The sequence below is a fragment of the Gobio gobio genome (assembly GCF_949357685.1).
Source record: "Gobio gobio genome assembly, chromosome: 22".
Lineage (NCBI taxonomy): Eukaryota > Metazoa > Chordata > Actinopteri > Cypriniformes > Gobionidae > Gobio > Gobio gobio.
The window spans coordinates 42,180,989-42,198,912 of NC_137118.1; the positions used below are offsets into that span (position 1 = coordinate 42,180,989).

General features: G+C 37.5%; 1 protein-coding gene across 6 annotated transcripts in view; it reads left to right on the plus strand.

Moving 5' to 3' along the window:
• pitpnm2 (phosphatidylinositol transfer protein, membrane-associated 2) overlaps nt 1–17,924 on the plus strand; it is a 91,288-nt gene that overhangs the window by 16,223 nt on the left and 57,141 nt on the right. Inside the window, exon 1 of one of the 6 annotated variants that reach the window (XM_079804987.1) lies at nt 16,166–16,454. The exons of 4 other annotated variants lie outside the window; for them this stretch is intronic. The gene's annotated coding sequence lies outside the window, so the exon portion shown is untranslated. Of the gene's footprint in view, nt 1–16,165; nt 16,455–17,924 lie in introns of those variants that run through there. One more of the 6 variants, XM_079804989.1, reaches the window with a different exon arrangement.

Here is a 17,924-nt window from a genome sequence, read left to right on the forward strand (position 1 = left end):
CTCAGACTCCCGACGGAAGCCGTTTTCTCAATGTTCCATATTTCCTGCGACCGGCCCCTAAAAAGGCTTTTTAATAGCTCAGAGTAGAAGCTCCGCATGATATGAGTGGCTGACGATTATCTGAGCTCAAATCCCCGTGAGGTGAGTGATTTATTACAATAATTTAAAGAAACGAGTGAGCACGGAGGCGAGCCACTATCAGCTGGCCCGCTCTATAAATAAACTGCCTTTTCTCATCATCCGCCCCTCACGTCAAGGGTTTGTTTGCGCTTTCCTCTTCCTCCATTTATTCATGTGTCTTGTGTAGCGGCGCGTTGTCTCCGACTTATTTGCCTCTAATTTAGCTCAAGCAGAAGAGACTTCGGATGTTCTGATAAGAATTTTATGGTGTTTTCGGAAAAGCTTTGTTGGAAGCAAAGCACATCGTCTGTGTGTGCGTTTAGTAAGAAGGAAACACTTTGGAATGGATTATTTGTTATTCTTGTTATGGCAGTGATTTTTTTTGGGCACATTTACCATGCAAAAGTATTGTACTTTACATACACAGACTTTTTAAGACATTAACCCCCAGTTTCACAGACAAGTCTCAAGCTAGTTCCTGACTAAAATGGAAATTAATGTTGACAAAAAAAAAAATATGACTAGCAAAATAACATTGCTAGATTGTAAATAATGCATCAATGTTTTCGAAAAATAAACATCTAAATGGAATATTTGCATGAGGTGAAGCTGAAGAATGAATGAACATCATTAAACTGAAGCCCGTTGACATCCTATAGGCGATTAATCAGTTATCCTAGATCAGCAGTTTTCAAACTGGAGTCCGGGTACCCTCAGGGGTCCTTCAGAAGGTTCTAAGGGGTCCCCAGAAAATTACAGAGAATAAAAAGACAAAGCAAAAATAGATAAATTGGACCAAACATTTCTTGCCGTATAATATGTTTACTTTGTATCTTTCTAGTGAGTTTTTCTCACTATAGTCCCCTTTATCTCGCTCACTGGGGTTGTAAGGCAGTATTCCTAACGCAATACTTAAAGGGGTGGTAAAACACATTCTTTTGAAGGCTTGATTGTGTTTGTGGGGTGCACTGTAACATGTATTCATGCTTCGTTTTAAAAAAAATTGCCTTATTTTTCATATATTTGACCTTTATTCTACACTGCTCTGTCCCTCCTTGTAAAACGGTCTGATGCTTTCCGGGTTGTATGAAGCCAGTCCCTCAAAAATACGCAATGGGCTCTGATTGGTTAGCTGGCCCAGTGTGTTCTGATTCGCTAACCGCAGTGCACATTTATCGGAAACGCCACGCCCCTTACCTGGAGGCTGTGCTTTGGTCGGCGTCAATAAAACCATATGAGCCCGAATCAGATCCAGAACATTTGAGTGAAGATGATCGAGCAGAACCTGTTCAGTCCTCAAGAGTAAAGACTGCGGGTCTATAGTGATCGCTACTGAATGGCACTTTAACTTTTGTATTTTTAGAACGATTATAGCCAAATATCTGTCGCAAGAACTAACCCAAAACGAACACTAAGCACTGGCTGTACTAGTAAGTTAGCCAAATCACACACAGAACCATGTTTAGCATGCCTGAAGATAAACAATACATAAAAGCTCTAATCAAAGAATCATTTACACTAATGCCAGGTTCGCTGTTGAGATTTTAACGTTAGTGTTTGTAATGTTAGGTGTTCGTCGGATAACGTTAAGTATGAATGAGCTTTTAACAGACTGGTTTGCAGAACAGCGTTGTCATCTGTTTACTTCCTTGCTACAACCTATTACAGGAAAACACATCGATGAAAAATAAATCAGACTTACAGGTTGTGGCCCGTAAACAGCTTCTGTTTGTAAATCCAGCTTTCAGGACAAGCCGTTGCGCATATCCTGCATTGAACTCGCGAAGTTTGTGGAGGTTTGTGTTGTCCTCCGTGAAATGTGCAGCGCGCGCGTCATGCATCCACGCACCGGCAGTGTTTTTTTCACGCAGCTGACGTTGTGCAAATCCGGCATTGAACTCGCGAAGATGGTGGAAGTTTTCCTCCGTGAGATGTGCTGCAGGGAGCCCTGCGCGCGCCTGATTCCCCGCTGACTCAAACACACGTGCATATAACATGCTGTGTGTTAAACGCTCTGCAACGCACCCCCGTCCCTATGAAGGCTGAACAGAGCAAGTACCCCAGACCTGCAATCCGGATGAAAATAACAGCGTTTCCTTGGCATCGCGGCAACAACACTCCAGCCTAACTAACGTTATACCACAACAGCGCCGCGATACAAAATGCCCCCCCCCCCCCCCTATTTAATATTCTGGGAGGAGGGGTTTATGTAAATATTGAGCCTGTTGATGTCACCAACCCTGGAGGAATGTGTGTAGTCGCCTACTGGCCGTTTGCTGTAGTCCTTAGAAACTGATTTCTTTAAAAGCAAATATCTCCCTTTGCTTTAAACTTTGAACGTTGTAACTTTGCAGATGTTGTTTATGCTCAAGCAGCAACATTACACGTTAGCTAAAGTTAGAATAGTGAAATCGTGGTTTACCACCCCTTTAAAGCTACACTGTGTGATATTTTCCCCCATCTAGCGGTGAAAAGGTATATGACCATCCAGTGAATATTAGTTTCTATTCCTCTCAATTCCGATTTCGTTTTAACTCCTACGGTGGCCGATTTAGTCCAAGATTAACATGTCTTCCAGTTCGACCTCGTCCACATTCGACACGGTGCCATCGAGTGTTAAAACGGAAAAGGCGAAGCTTGAATTTACGGGTATGTCCCTCTTTGGCTAATGTACTTTCAAGATGGAGAGGCAACATGGCGACCGGCATTCAAACCCCTTACCCGTATGTATTTTCAATGGCATATTATAAACTTACGAGAATACTTTATTACTTGAAAGAAGTAAATATACATTAATGAGCACATACATTTTTGAAAGAACTAAGTGTTTTTAGCTAAGAATAAACTAAAAAAGTTACACAGTGTAGCTTTAAGCTGCTTACATTTCTGGTGTAAGTTTCTTATACAAATAATTTGTAATAGAAAATATTCTTCTTCAGGGTTATACATCCAACATTAAGTATAGCCAATTTAAGTTTGGAAACAATATGTTGTTTTTAGGGGGTCCCTCATAAAAGGTTCATCATATTTGGGGGTCCTTGGCATCATAAAGTTTGAAAACCTCTGTCCTAAATAGATAAGATACACAACAAAAACATAACATTACAACTTGTATCTGCACAAAAGGACGCAAATGCAAATTACGTGCTAGCTAGAAAATGTTACTCCCGTTGTGGATGCACTATTCTCGTAACAACGCGCTGAAAGACGGGCTTCTAAAGTATAAAGAATCCACAACATTCAATAGTGTTTTCATTATAATGTTATGTATGGTAGATTGATGCTGCACATCTCGCACCTGAACTGTATTTTATTTTACAATATCAAGTGATTTCAGACATTCCTAGCCATGACGAGAAATTATTTTCTTTCTTTCCCTGCCATTAACGGAAAATGCCGGCAATCCAATGTTTTCACTCTTATATGGTAGGGGGCGCTATTACGCATCTTCTGAAAGAGAACAGAATCTCTGGATCAGAACACAGGCGAAGAAGCATAAACAAGTGGTAGAAGCATTGCTTATGCACATGTAAAATAACGCAATCACCAACATATACTGTAAATCAAAACTGCCTAATGTTACTGAATGAGATGTTGACCCAGGACGAGCTACAGGACTTTGAGTGTTGATGGACTCAATCTACTCCATCTGTGTTTTGATCATCCTTCTGAATATGACCTAGATGTAGTCTTTGACAAAAACACGATTTTCTCAACTTTTTGCTCAACATGTTGCTTTTTTTAATTAAATTACCTACATTCAAGTGTTGATAAAAAATAAATAATGAAGCTAGAAGGGTTTAGATACTTTAAAGCAGAGGCACAATTTTTTTTTTTTTTTTTAACACTTCATGTTCAGATATTCCTACAACAAAATTTTCTAGGGGCCATGAATCAACTTAAAAAAAACAATCATAGGCCTACTATTGAAAAAATATGACGGGGAAAAACAACTCTACATGGATTATTAATAATATTGATGTTTTTTTTTTTTTTTGAAGTCTCAAATAACCCAATCATAGTCCATAATGTTAGGCATTGCATTTGAGCTGAAACTGAATTAGGGCTGCAACGACGCGTCGACGTCGTCGATGACGTCGACTACGAAAATACGTCGACGTGCGTGAAATGCGTCGACGCGTCGGCGGCACATTATTTACGTTCTAGAATGGAACAGAAGATCTAGAATAATGGCAGCTTCTGCTCCCGGGCATAGTGAAAATGATCATTTATCATATAAAGCCAGACTGCGACATTCAAAAGTGTGGGAGTACTTTAAACAGAAGCCGAATAAAACTGTGCTTTGTTCGCTCTGTAATGCCGGTTTCACACAGTGTTGCCAACTCTCGCGAGACAAATAAGCAACCGCAGCTTCAAAAACAAGCCCAAAACAAGCCCAATATTATTATATTATTTATTATCATCAATATTATTTATAATAAATCATTTTTTTATCAATAAATGAGCCTGCAACATATTAAACTGAAACCTCTCAGAGTTTGAAAAGCAAAAACAGATGTGATTTTATAAAAATCATCAAATTCCAATAAAGGACACACAATATCCTCCGATCAGCTGTGAACAGAAGAGGTTTGGAGAGTGAAGAGTGACATGGAGGCCAATTATGGTAACCCATAGTCGGAGTTAGTGCACACATATTAGGGGCAGTAAGTAGTGAACACGCACACTGCAAACCGTGAAAAAGATAAGCCCTACATCTCATTGTGCACACTATCTGCCCTAAATAGTACTGAAAATTACTAATGTCACACTATTTAGGATGGATAGTGTGCACATTGGGACACAAGCACTAGAGCGCTGCAATATAGCCACATATTTAAAATAAAATAAATTCGAACCATACCTACTGTTATTATTAATAGACTTGTTTTTTTTATAATAGCCTGTAATTTTAAATACATTACATACACAAAAATATTTTTTTAATTAAATTAGGTGCCTCTCCTCCCTCTTTCCTCTCCATCTCTGCTTGTGCTACTGTTTGTAAAAATGTATACGTCTATTTAAGTCTACTAACTATCATTACGTGCATTTATAACGTCACATGCCTGCACGTTGAACGCGATTTTTCTTCAATGAGGGGGAGAAGGAGGCGGGATATAAAAGGACGGATTACTACAGCACTTGTCGTTGCACTGAATGGCTATTAGCCAGGGCCGGCCCGTGGCATAGGCGGAATAGGCAAATGCTAGGGGCGCCACTCATCCATAGGGGCGCCAAAATGTATTACTGATACTATTTTATTAATATTAATTTCGAAATATTACCAAGTAAAGCGCAAAAAAACTTAACTAAGTCCCCCGCCTCTTCCCGGTCCGCCTCATCAATCTCCCCCCGCCGATCTACTTGAAGTGCGTCAGAAATACAACGCACGATCAGTTTATCGTTAGGGGAATTTGTTGTGTCGCGTCGCCTCTCGCCGCATCCAACGCAGAAAGGATTGCTTTCATTTTTTAAGGTGCTTGGCCGCTCGCGCCAGGTGTTGACACGGTGTAAGTTGCCTGAATATTTATGACGGATGGCCGAATTGAAGTGTCTAAAAAGACAGAAGCCCTCTGATGCAGGAAAGATAAGGGATACACTGCTCTTCTTACTTAGTATTTGTGTTTTGTTTATCTAAAAATTCTTAAATCAAGGTGCATTTACTAGATGAGTAAAATGACAGAAGATATTTTTCTTGTTTACTTGAAAATAAAATCAAAATGAAGTGAGTTTTTGCTTAAAACAAGCAAAATGATCTGCCAATGGAGTGAGAAAAATAATCTTGTTCCTTATTGAAATCTTGTTTCTGTCCCAAACAGAAATAAGATTATTTTTCTCACCCCATTGGCAGATAATTTAGCTTGTTTTAAGCAAAAACTCACTTCATTTTGATTTTATTTTCAAGTAAACAAGAAAAATGTCTTATGTCATTTTACTTATGCACCTTGATTTAAGAATTTTTTGATATTTGGACTGGAAACATGAAAAATATTCTTGTTTAAATAAGAAGAGCATTTTTTTGCAGTGTAAAGACAGAAGTAAAGTGATGTAGGTAAATTAATGAACAGTTTATTTAATTGCATAGTAGTAAAATACTAATGTTTGCTAATTAATTCCAGTTATTTTTACCTTAAACTTTATGCAAGCAGCTGTTCTGGGTTCTCCAGAGGCCACAGCCAGTGTGATTTTGTAAAAAAATAAATAATATAAAAATATTAAACGCATGTAATATCACTTTTTTAATAGCCTATGTTTTAACTCTGCAGTTGTGCAGTTTTAAGGGGGTGTATAGCAATTTTAAAATGTATTTGCCCAAATTAGTAATTATATTTATATACAGGTTTATTTAAAATAGCAACATTTTATGTAAAATTCACATTAAATATCTAAATTTCGGTTTAATTCCTGGTGAAAACATGAATGCTCATAGTTTAGTGGAATATTGCTGCCATCTACTGGAAAACAAATACTTTTGCTAGTTCTCAATAAATAGTTTGTACATGAATGTTAGATGCACTCTTGCTCTTTGTGTTTAGGCTGTAATGTGGCATAGGTGCAATCTTTGTATAGTTTGACTATCATCAGCCTTTAAAAAAAATAAATAAAAAAAATAATATCATGAACATAATGACGGGGTAGAATGGACTGGACATCATATAAAACAACAACAATAAATATAAAAATAAAACATCAATGCATTACAAAAATAAAACAGTACGAGTGTTTCCAAAGACTGATAACATGTAGTGCTAAACCTTGACACAAGGGGCACCAAGTAAAATCTTGCCTAGGGCAGCAAATTGGTCAGGGCCGGCCCTGCTATTAGCTGTGAGAAGACAGTGTCAGGCAATGTATTGGACAAAACAGCGACCATAAATGTAAAGAAACGAAGTTGCTTATTATATTTTCCTAACAAGCAACCACATTTTTTAAAATAAGCCCAAAAAACCGCAACCCGCGACTCGTGATTTTTTAACGCGACTTGCCAAAAAAAGAAGCCCAAAGTCGCGTGTTATACGCGGACATGGCAACTATGGTTTCACATTGCGCGCGGTGGCAGAGCAGGTGCTGTGCGCGTGGAGAGCGGGAGCTTTCACACTGCCAGTCAGTGTTGCCAAGTCCCGTTTTTTTCCGCGGAATTGGGCTACTTCTACACTGTTGCCGCGGGCTGTGTCTCATGTCCGTGGGTTGAAGCGATCCCAATTAGGCCTATGTGATATTTAGCCCCGGGAATGAGAATTTTAGCCGGCAGCCATGCAAAAAACACACATATTTAACCCCCCGAACGCGATGTTTACCAGAGAACCTCCCCGAAACGCGATTGGGCTTGTTTTGGACTAGTTTTGAGTAACGAATGGGTGGGTTTTGTTGTGTAAACCTGGCAACCCTCCTGCCAGTGTTCTCTCGCGCAGCTGAACCGTGGCGCGTGTATTGCAACAGACGGTCACATTTTCCGGGGTTCTTCTCCGACCCCAGTACGTCTCGTGCTTTTATTTATTATGGGCTGCATATATCTCCTGTTAATGCGACCTGGTTCCGCTCTGTCCCAAACACATATGCATAATAACATGCTGTATATAGGTAGTTTGCATGATTAAAGTAACATTAAAGTTAAGATATGCCTCTAGCTTTAATCATTTAAATGTGTCTTTGAAGTTTGGGCTAAAACTTCTGGCAGCTTTAGTCGTTGTTTATGCACATGCATCTTCAAAATAGACAACTAGTTATACTATATTAAAACTATGCTGAAAGCTCCTGTATGTGAACCTTTTGCAGATAAATACAAGTGCATTTTCGTTTACTATTGACACAAATCAATAAGTAAATCATACTCAACTACTATAGTAAACAACTTTTCCTAATTAGGCCTACTCTGTATACATTTTATGATGAATAGTATCATTATATATTATGTTTAAAAAGCTTCTTGTGTTCATATATTTCTTTATAAAATGGCATAGCCTACTATGTACACTACCCTTCCTGAAATACAATAAATATTGTCATCATTCATTGATTTCATGTTAAAATAATATACAAATTCACTACCCTCTTCGAAGTACAATAATCAGTAAAAAAGAATCATAAGATTAATCCGGAAAAATAATCGTTAGATTAGTCGACTAATCGAAAAAATAATCGTTAGATTAGTCGACAGAAAAAATAATCGTTAGTTGCAGCTCTAAACTGAATAGTGTTCTCAATATGTTAGGCAGCTGCACATCTTGCACATATTTTCATAATCAAAGTGATTCAAATCTATAGTTTCACTTGTCAGATTTCAGGATCGATCGTCACTGTGACGTCTGAGTACTCGTGCACATCTCTAGTGGTTTCCCTCTGGTTTTTGTGGTATTTTGTTCTTTAGACTTCCATTTAAAAGATGGTCTTCCATCTAAATGTTTTTTTTTTACTTGTTTTGTCGTCCACCAAATAGAAATCGTAATTCTGATCACTTAGCAAGCACAACAATATGTCTCAACAAGACACATTGAATTTACTGAAGGTTAGAGGTTCGTTAAAATCTTAGCAGGCACTGCTAATTGTTTCATTTATAAGGAATTAGATTTAACCTTTGACATCTACAAATGAGATAATGGTGTTAATTCTTAAGGCAGTGATGCCCGTATCAAATAACCCCTTTTATTCTCCTCTATCGAGTTGTACAAGAATATTTATCACAATAGCCAACGATTGTAATATTCAAAACACTCCCTTGTTCTTTGTCCTGTTACACAGTGTGTCCAAAGCAAAGGAAACAGAAGGAAGTTCTTTGTCACTAATGTGTGCTCATGGATTTGCCGTTGCATTTAAAAATCCAGTTTTATTTTGTCATGTTCAGCATTTACACTGGACTAGTGACGTGGGTCATGTGCCTTCAGAGCCAGCAAGTGTCAGACTCCTGCGTCTGCGTTATGTCGGCAGCGTTGAGACGCCAGAGGACTTCAGATCAATTAAATTTAACAAATTGCCGTTGCTAGATAGACGGGTCTGTTAATGGAAACCTGCTGATGGCTGGATAACGGATGAGTGGCGTTTGGTGCTGAACACAACAGGCTCCGTTGGCAGGTCGGCTAGAAGGATGTGAAATGTCAAACATACCCAAAGTCCCCAACATGCTTCCTGTTTTTGAACATCTCATAGTGAGACATGCATACCACTTCTTTTAAGGTTTTAAGTGTGGTTGTCACAATAGCGGTAAAAGTGACGTTTCTTGATTCATGATATTGCTTAAACTCGGAAACACTTGTTTCTTTAAAAATGTAGCTACAAAAGTAAGGTTTTTTTAATAGTTTTTTTAAAGAAGTCTCTTATCCTCACCAAGGCTGCATTCATTTGTTCAAAAGTACAGTAAAAACAGCAATATTGTGAAATATTACAATGTTAAATAACTTATCTATGTTATTATATTTTAAAATGTAATTAATTCTTGTGATGAAAAGCTGAATTTTCAGCATCATTACTCCAGTCTTCAGTGTCACATGATCCTTCAGAAATCATCTAATATGCTGATTTGCTGCTCAAGAAACATTTATGATTATTATCAATGTTGAAAACGGTTCACTCACTGTCACTTTTGATCAATTTAATACATCCTTGCTGAATAAAAGCATTCTTTTCTTTAAACATAATGACCCCAAACTTTTGAACGGTTGTATAAATATTAAAGAAATTATTTAATATGATAATTTTAAAGCAAAATATTAACCAGTTAAAACAATGGCATGTGGCTATCATTATATCACAATAAAGTAACCATAAGTAATTATTGAAATAAATAGTGTTAATTAGTTTATGCCAGATGAATTTAGCTACGTCATCATCTTGTTATCATAATAGTTTTCAATTTCCCTCCTGTAGGCATTCCGTATGAAATCGGATGTCTGGAAGCGCTGTGCTGACGAACTAACCTGATGCGTTGTTGTAATTGCACACCGCTTCGAGATGCCCAATCGTCGTGGACGCCAACCTTAAAGAAATCAATGAAGAGCTCTTAGCTTCCCTGCACAGCTTAAGGCAGCGCCATATGAAATGTCACGCATATCTAATCTACGGGCCGACCTCACATTAGCACTGTTTAAGTGAATTAATCTCAGAGGTCGATGTGTTTCTGGGAAACGCAGCGTGGCTTTAGTGAGCCAATATTCATCATTGATAGTTTTCATTAAAGTGAATTGTGGTGGCATATATTATTATGCAAGTTTTTCCAGTGCAACCTTTGCATTGGTTAAACAAGAACATGCTCTCTCAGATGTTTAAGGGACATTTTGGTGCATGCAAATAATCATTTAAAAGTTTTGAAAGATTAATAACAGAATGAGATGAGCTCAAGCTGAGTTGGAGGTTACTTTAAAGTAAAACAAAGTGGCCATTAATGTCTGTAGTTGGGTTAAACATTAGAACACAATGTTCTCGAGAGCAAACTAGACAGATGGCATCTGTCCAGATATCTTTTGCAATTTAAGACCTAGTGATAAAATATGAGGTAAAAGATGTCTTTTTACATATTTTTTTTGTCTTTGGTTGCATCACAGTTTCCTTTTACTGCACATTAGATGAATGTACCTTACTTGTGATCGGAAAGTACACACTAAGTGTTGTAAGACAGTACAGCAGTGGTGGCTTCAGCTCAAATTCCTCGTTGTATTTTTGGAAAGAGACCCAGTACAAATTCCACTTCTGAAAGACAAGGGATTGTGGTTAGTGGTCGAACCAAAAGGTTTTTCATTGGCTCATGTGGATATTTAGAGTGCAGGATGGGCGATATAGTGCTGATATAGCCTAAATTATTCAATTATGGCACATTTAGATTGTCCTGAGGCTTCCAAGCTTTTTATAATGGCAGTGACGGGGTCCACTTCAGATTCGATTCGCTTCAGGCTTTATATTCATTTTTAAAACTTTATAAAGTACATATAGGGGTGGGAGAAAAGGTTGATGCATCACGATTAATTATCTAACGATTCAGAATCGATTCTCAAAAATTCACAATCGATTCTGTGTTTAATTCAAAAGGCCACTTTACCACTGTGAGGCGAACGTTCGAATGCTGGTGAATTGGCTTCGTTTAAGGTAAAATGGACAAACTACAACCTGCTCATGGGCGTTGCATCCGTGGGGACACTCTTCCCGGTGAGAGGGTTCAACACCCTCACGTTTTATGCAGTTTTTCCGCAGTTTTGCACAAGCGCCTTACAGCAGTCGCTCCTCCGTTTCTCTGGCCGCTCTGAGTCTGCGCTCGCTGCGGCCTCCCCATTTCAAAAATTTATTTTGCCTATTAAATGCAAAGTTTTTAATTTCAAAAGCACTTCTAAATTAAGTTCATATTCCAACAAACGAAATTCTGGGCCAAAATAATGAAGTGGTGCTCAAGTAGGCTATACGGCGCTTTCCTTGCCATTAATGCTTAATAACACTCCTATTATAGATATAAACCTACAAACATCAGTGGCATAATTTTTGGAATGACTTATCGAATATTGCTGAGCTACTGCACAATTTTTCAAACGAATGGAAAATTCTGAACCAAGGCTTCGTTTTGGCGAGTGATTCGTTAAATGTCTCTAACATGACTGTTGCAGCTCGGCAAGTTCTCATGTGAGATGTTATGCGCACACACTGAATTTGGTTTCTCCGCGAGCGCTAAAGTTGTTTTTCTTCTGCATTAGCCTATGTTTTAAATATTTTTTTGTGGCTCTAACCAAAGTAAACTATTTTTTTGCTTTAAAGACATTTTTTGTTAAAATGTTCTAAAGAAACTGAAAAATTGTCACACTTAGTTGTAAATTGAGAACTGTTTATTCTGAATGATTGTTCTTTGCAATTGTTTGGCTTACTATGTTTCATTAGAGCTTGTTAATCTTGAATATAACTTTGTTAAAAAAATAAAAGTATTGAAAGAAATCTTCATAATCATTTTTAATATGGCAATACTGTCAAACATATTCTAACTATAAACAAAAAACATATTAGCTCCAATTTTGGTTAAAATGTAAAGTTCATGTATTTGCACAGCAGGATAATTAGTTACCAAAAATGTATGTTAAGAATCGTTTTGGGAATCGGATCGTTGCTCCCAGAATCGGAATCGGAATCGGATCGAATCGTTAAGTGCCTTAAGATTCCCACCCCTAGTAAAATATCTAGCTTTTATAATAATACCGCCTTCCATATTCAACTTATGAAGAAAGAGTAACTGGCGAGACGTTTCACTACAATCCCCGTAAAATGTATGGTAAAAAACCGGCAGCTGTAGTTGCCAGAACTTTACCGTGTAAAATATGGTAGCAACATTTTAGATTTTACAGATTTAAGTTAAATTTACAGTAAATAACCGTATTTCATTAACTGAAATAATGTTAAATTACCAGTCTATTGAAATGCTAATATCTGTTATGTACCTTTGGCATATACTGACGACGACCAATCACGGTGGTGATGAGAGTCACATGATGAATCAAAGCTTTTAAGAGGACAACACTAATAAATAGAAGGTGCACAGTGCCGATCACACTAACACTAAACACCATCATGGTAACACACATGAAATAAAAAAAATGCAATAAACATTTATTTTATAACATTAAATGTAACATAAAACCCAAATGTACAAAACTGATCATAAAAAATCTGAAAAACGAATAAGAAAGAAATTTATTCAATGAAAATACATCAAATGTGACGTATCACGCAGGGAATTCTGGGAATGTCAATTTACGTTTTTTCACTGTAATTTACACAACGACTTGTTCTTTTTCACTTTCAAAAACTATTATTTTACTGTAAAATTACATAAAATGTAAGGTTAGATCTATTAGTTATTCACTGTACGGAAACTTTCTGTTAACCAGTTGACTGTTTTTAACCGTAGCATTTTTACAGTCTTTTACCGTTAAAATCACGATCATTTTTACAGTGTAGAACGTAGTGTAAGCGTTTTGAACTGTGAGAGGCGTTACACTTTCTACATAAGATGAAGGCAGTCTGGTGGAAGCTAGATATTATACTTTATAAAGTTTTAAATGTGGATATTTTTCTTACAAAACCCCATTGATTCACTTCAGAAGGCCATTATTAACCCATGTGGAATACGTTTATGGTGGATGGATGCACTTTTTTGAGCTGCAAACTCAATGGATCCCATCACTGTCATTTATAAAGCTTGGAAACATCAGGATATTTACTAATATAATTCCGATTGTGTTCATCAGAAAGAAGAAAGTCATATACACCTAGGATGGCTTGAGCGGGAGTAAATCATGGGCTAATTTTCATTTTAAAGTCAACTACTAAAATGATCCCTCCTATCTATATATTGATATTTGTCACTAAAAACTAGGGATGTAACCGTTCAAATTACTCACGGTTCGGTTTTTATCACGGTTTTAGGCTCACGGTTTCGTTAATTAGGTAATTGATATTTACATTTGTCAAATAAAAATATACAAAATAAGAACAAATACTTAAACTACAAGCAACAACACAAATGCATACAATAGAGCAAAGATGCATATAAAATAATAATACCTGTTTTTCAGGTATATAACAGTGGTTTTCAGGTACAGAAATGTAATAAACTAATTTAATATAAAATAACATTGCATATTATTATCTTTACTGTATACATTAAATAAAGATGAATCATTATTGAAGTTAGAGAAGTTATTCAGCCAAGAGCAGTGAGTGATTTCTTTCGCATTTGTTGTTTGATTAACATTAAAAACACAAACAGCATGAAAAGGCTTCTTTCCTTTTAAAAAATAATGCCAACACGTGTCTTTCTCAACTGTTTGTGTTTTACTTAAAACATAACCTACTGTGTTTGCTAGGATTATTCACCAAGACGGGCATGTTGACATAACTTTTTTGTTTGAATTTGTCCGTTCGAACACAAGACTTAAAAGAGAACTCAATATCTGCTACTAGCCGTGTGCGTGCTTCAGATGAGTACACACACACACACACAAATCTTTTCTTAGCCCGCACAAGTTCTCTTTCGTGTCTTGCTCTTGAATGTTAAAATTGGCTGTGTCAAATTTGTGCTATAAACACCCTGGTGATGATGGTGTAAATGACTGGGTAATGGTCGAGCATACACACTCGCATTCAAGAGTGACTGTTTCGTCCATGCTTTTTGATCATTGCTGTTGTAATGTATTGGGAAGCCAGAATGTGTATCCAACTACAGAAACATACATTAGCCTAAATCTGTCTGTCTGTTTTATACGTTATTTTGCGTCATTAGATTTGAGATGAACCGCGCCGGCACACGGAGAACCATATGGTTCGTGTTTATTTTTATTTTTTTATTTTTACCAATAACTTTTCCATCCCTATTAAAACCCCATCTGACCACTAATTGTGAGTATTATTAGCTCAAAAAGCATGCATACTAGGGGTTTAACAGGACACATATTCGTACCGAATCGTTTCGGGCCGAACGGTACGAACGCAATCTTTTAACAGTTAACAGTCGGCTTGTTTTAAGCACCGAACACACTTCAATCCGAGTTCCCATATGAACATATTAAGTATTCAGTCAATTTTATCACGAAATTCAAACGATAAATGCCCTTTTGACGCTCTTTAATGTGACGTGACAGATCAAACGTGCGAGTGAACAGGATCATCTCTTCCTAAAGAATAAACATGAATTAATATCTTAAGGTATGTTGAGGATACATTAACACTTACTGAAACATATCAAATGTCATGTAATCGCTCAATCAGTGTCTCAACCGTGGAAAGACGTCAATAAAACAGCTTGTAAACAATGTCACGTAGCATCACATTTACCTCAGAAGTCATTCAGTGTCCACAGCTGTTAGTTCACTGGAGAGATCAACTCTTTCACTAAATATATGCACTATATTAGCCTATATATATTAATTATATTCTACTTAACCTGTTAGTGATGTCTTGATTATTTCATGTATGTTTAAATAAATCATCAAAAAGATGACAGACACTGTGTATAAATGATTATATTTCAACAACAGAGAAATTGGAGAATTGTAGAAAGAAAAAACATAATTTTATAATTAGAAGTTAATGCAAAATCTACCTTATGTGAAGTTTACATGTTTGCATACAATGTGTTATTTGACTGTTGATTTATTATATCTAAAAATATATAGAAGCTGAATTTAGGCTAATAGTTTGGGCTCTGTCCTTTAATATTATAGTAGTGTGCCAGTAAGGGGTCCCTATATAGTTTACAGCATTATCTTTAAGAAACATTTAGCAATAATTGAATTAATTTAAGGACAGACACAAGTTTTTTTCAGTAAACCACTGTTTAATAAAAATAAATAAAAAGCAATTTTGTAAAACTGCTGTACCGAACCCGTACCGAACCGTGACTTCACTTTGGTATCATTCCAATTTCCATACTATCCGTCCTAAAAAACTATCGGTACACAATCGGTGTAACGGTACACAAAACTGACGGTTTTGCATGTGTAAATAATAATTAATCCAAAGTATTGAAATGTATAAAGTTACTGGCAGATCAGAATTAATGATTGCAAAATTCCACAAAATTGGATCAGCCATCATTGGTAAACATCAACGCATTCCCCTTTCCCTTGTGTGTTTGTTTAATAAATATCTTGGCTGATTTAATTATGCGATCAGCTACTGTTTTAAATATTTACCTCACCATGCTTAAACTTGTTCCACAGAATTCCTCAGATTTCCCTCCAAAATCTGTGCAGGAATTGCAAAAATGTTTAAAGGCATGTCAATTTATGAGGTTGGTGTCATTATGTCAGTTTCAATGACTCCTCCCTGTTCATTTGTCCCCCATTAATTTTCTTTTATGCCATTGATGCTGCATAATGCTTATTGACAGACCTGCGCTCATATTAATCCGCAGATGACTGAATCTAATAGCTATCAGTCAGTCTGGAAGAGCGAATGCAAACAGGAGGGGGCGGGGCCGCTCATGAGCACAGCCGTTAGTGGGCCGTCTCTGAGCCGCTTTCATCACACCACCCCCAGCCAATCCCATAACAGCCTTTTGCATTTCCATGGCAACAGAGCTTTATAGCCCCACAAGAGGTGGATACAGGCGATACGGCAGAGGAAAAAGGTTGCAAGTGAGAAGGAGATAAAAAAAGAGATACATTTTTTTCCCCCCCTTCATGTTTCCACGATGATTCAACTGGCAGCGTTTGATGACATCTTCATTCAGACCAGAGGATAAAAAAGCACAGCAATGGTGGCAGGATGCTAGAATGCTTCTGTTTGGGAATGAGATGTGGACTGGCGGCTTTCTGTCCATTGATCGGATCAGTTGGATAGACAGCATGATAAGCGCCATCTAACAGGTAAAACGTCTATGCTTGGACAGACGTCTTGAATCTCAGTGCCTGCTTCTCGACGCAACTGATAAACAGGTGTTTTTTGAGGGGACGGAGAGTTCAATCTGCATGCTTTGTTTTCCTGCTTTTGATCCAAGTCTCTAATGGAATGCTCATGAATCCCACAGGATTTTCACATGCAAATTCATCTGTGATGTCCAGACTGTGATTTTTTTTGGGGCGTTCTTAAGACCCAAACAGCCTCACATCACCTCGCAATTTAACTGATACACGCCTTGACGTATTAAGATGGAGGTTGAGGGGGGAGAAATCTTACATTCAATGATGTCAACATTTTTACACGCACTGTTAGCTCAGACAGCGTTTCCTCGTATGTTTATATTTAGAGACAGACAGGTTCTCTACTAGGTCAAAAAGCCTGTTGAAATGTGACCCTGACGATGTGATGATATGCAATATTACCATGTGGACACTTGACACAAACAAGCAATTACCTTTTCCATTTCTCATCTAGTGCTGTATGGTAATTTATACGCCGTTACATGTTATTGCCCCCTTTTTAGTCGCTCACACACTCCTGTATTCTGCATTTAGCTTCCGAGATGTGCTTAAAAAAGATATCGGATTGTGGTGTCCGTATGTATGTGTGTTTGTTTGGACACAGGCGGTCTCAGTAGGGAACTGTCCTCTTATAGGCACTGGAGACACTTGCCAACGGGAGGAATTTTTCGAAAACATAATTATGGAAAATTGCATCTGATGTGAATTGCAGCGCATGTCTTTTTTGTCGTTACAGATCGATGACAACACATGCTCGGATGCAGTACAGTATCATTTTAACCAGCTGGTGAGAGATAGGAAGATAATGCGCTGAAAATCCCTCTCCATGGTCACATATGTCAGTGTTGCGCGACACGTCTGACACAAATTAATTCCATAGTGCTTGTGGTTTGTTTCCAAAATCCATTGTTGGCGATCCGGTGACGGCAGTGGTGTGGCATCCAGACTAACTGGTTTCAGTGGGAGTGAAGATGTCATCCGTAATGTTCTTTGAAGAATAGGTAGATGTCTGTTTAAAGAAGCAGGCTTCGTCACTGTTGTATTGTGGCATGCAGCAGAACGTCTTAGGCCTTTATGATGATGTCTCAGTGCATTTGGCTGATATTTCAGGTCTAGCTGCAATGTTCGGGGTCGCTGACCTAGTTGCACCAGTGCTGGCAGCTGTGACTCACAAGCGGTGACCATTACAGGCTTGTTCCTGCTCTCGACAATCACTTCCAGCTGTGACCTTTTATTGCCCATCCTGTGGAAGAATGACAAAACCAGAGAAATTCTGATATTTATATATATTTATAAGCGAAAAGAGAATAAATGCGATAATGTTATTATGGATGTCCTTTCTAAATACTGAACTATTTGATATCATTAATTTAGATCCTGTCGTTCCAAACAGGCACCTGACTTTTTTCTTGTTTG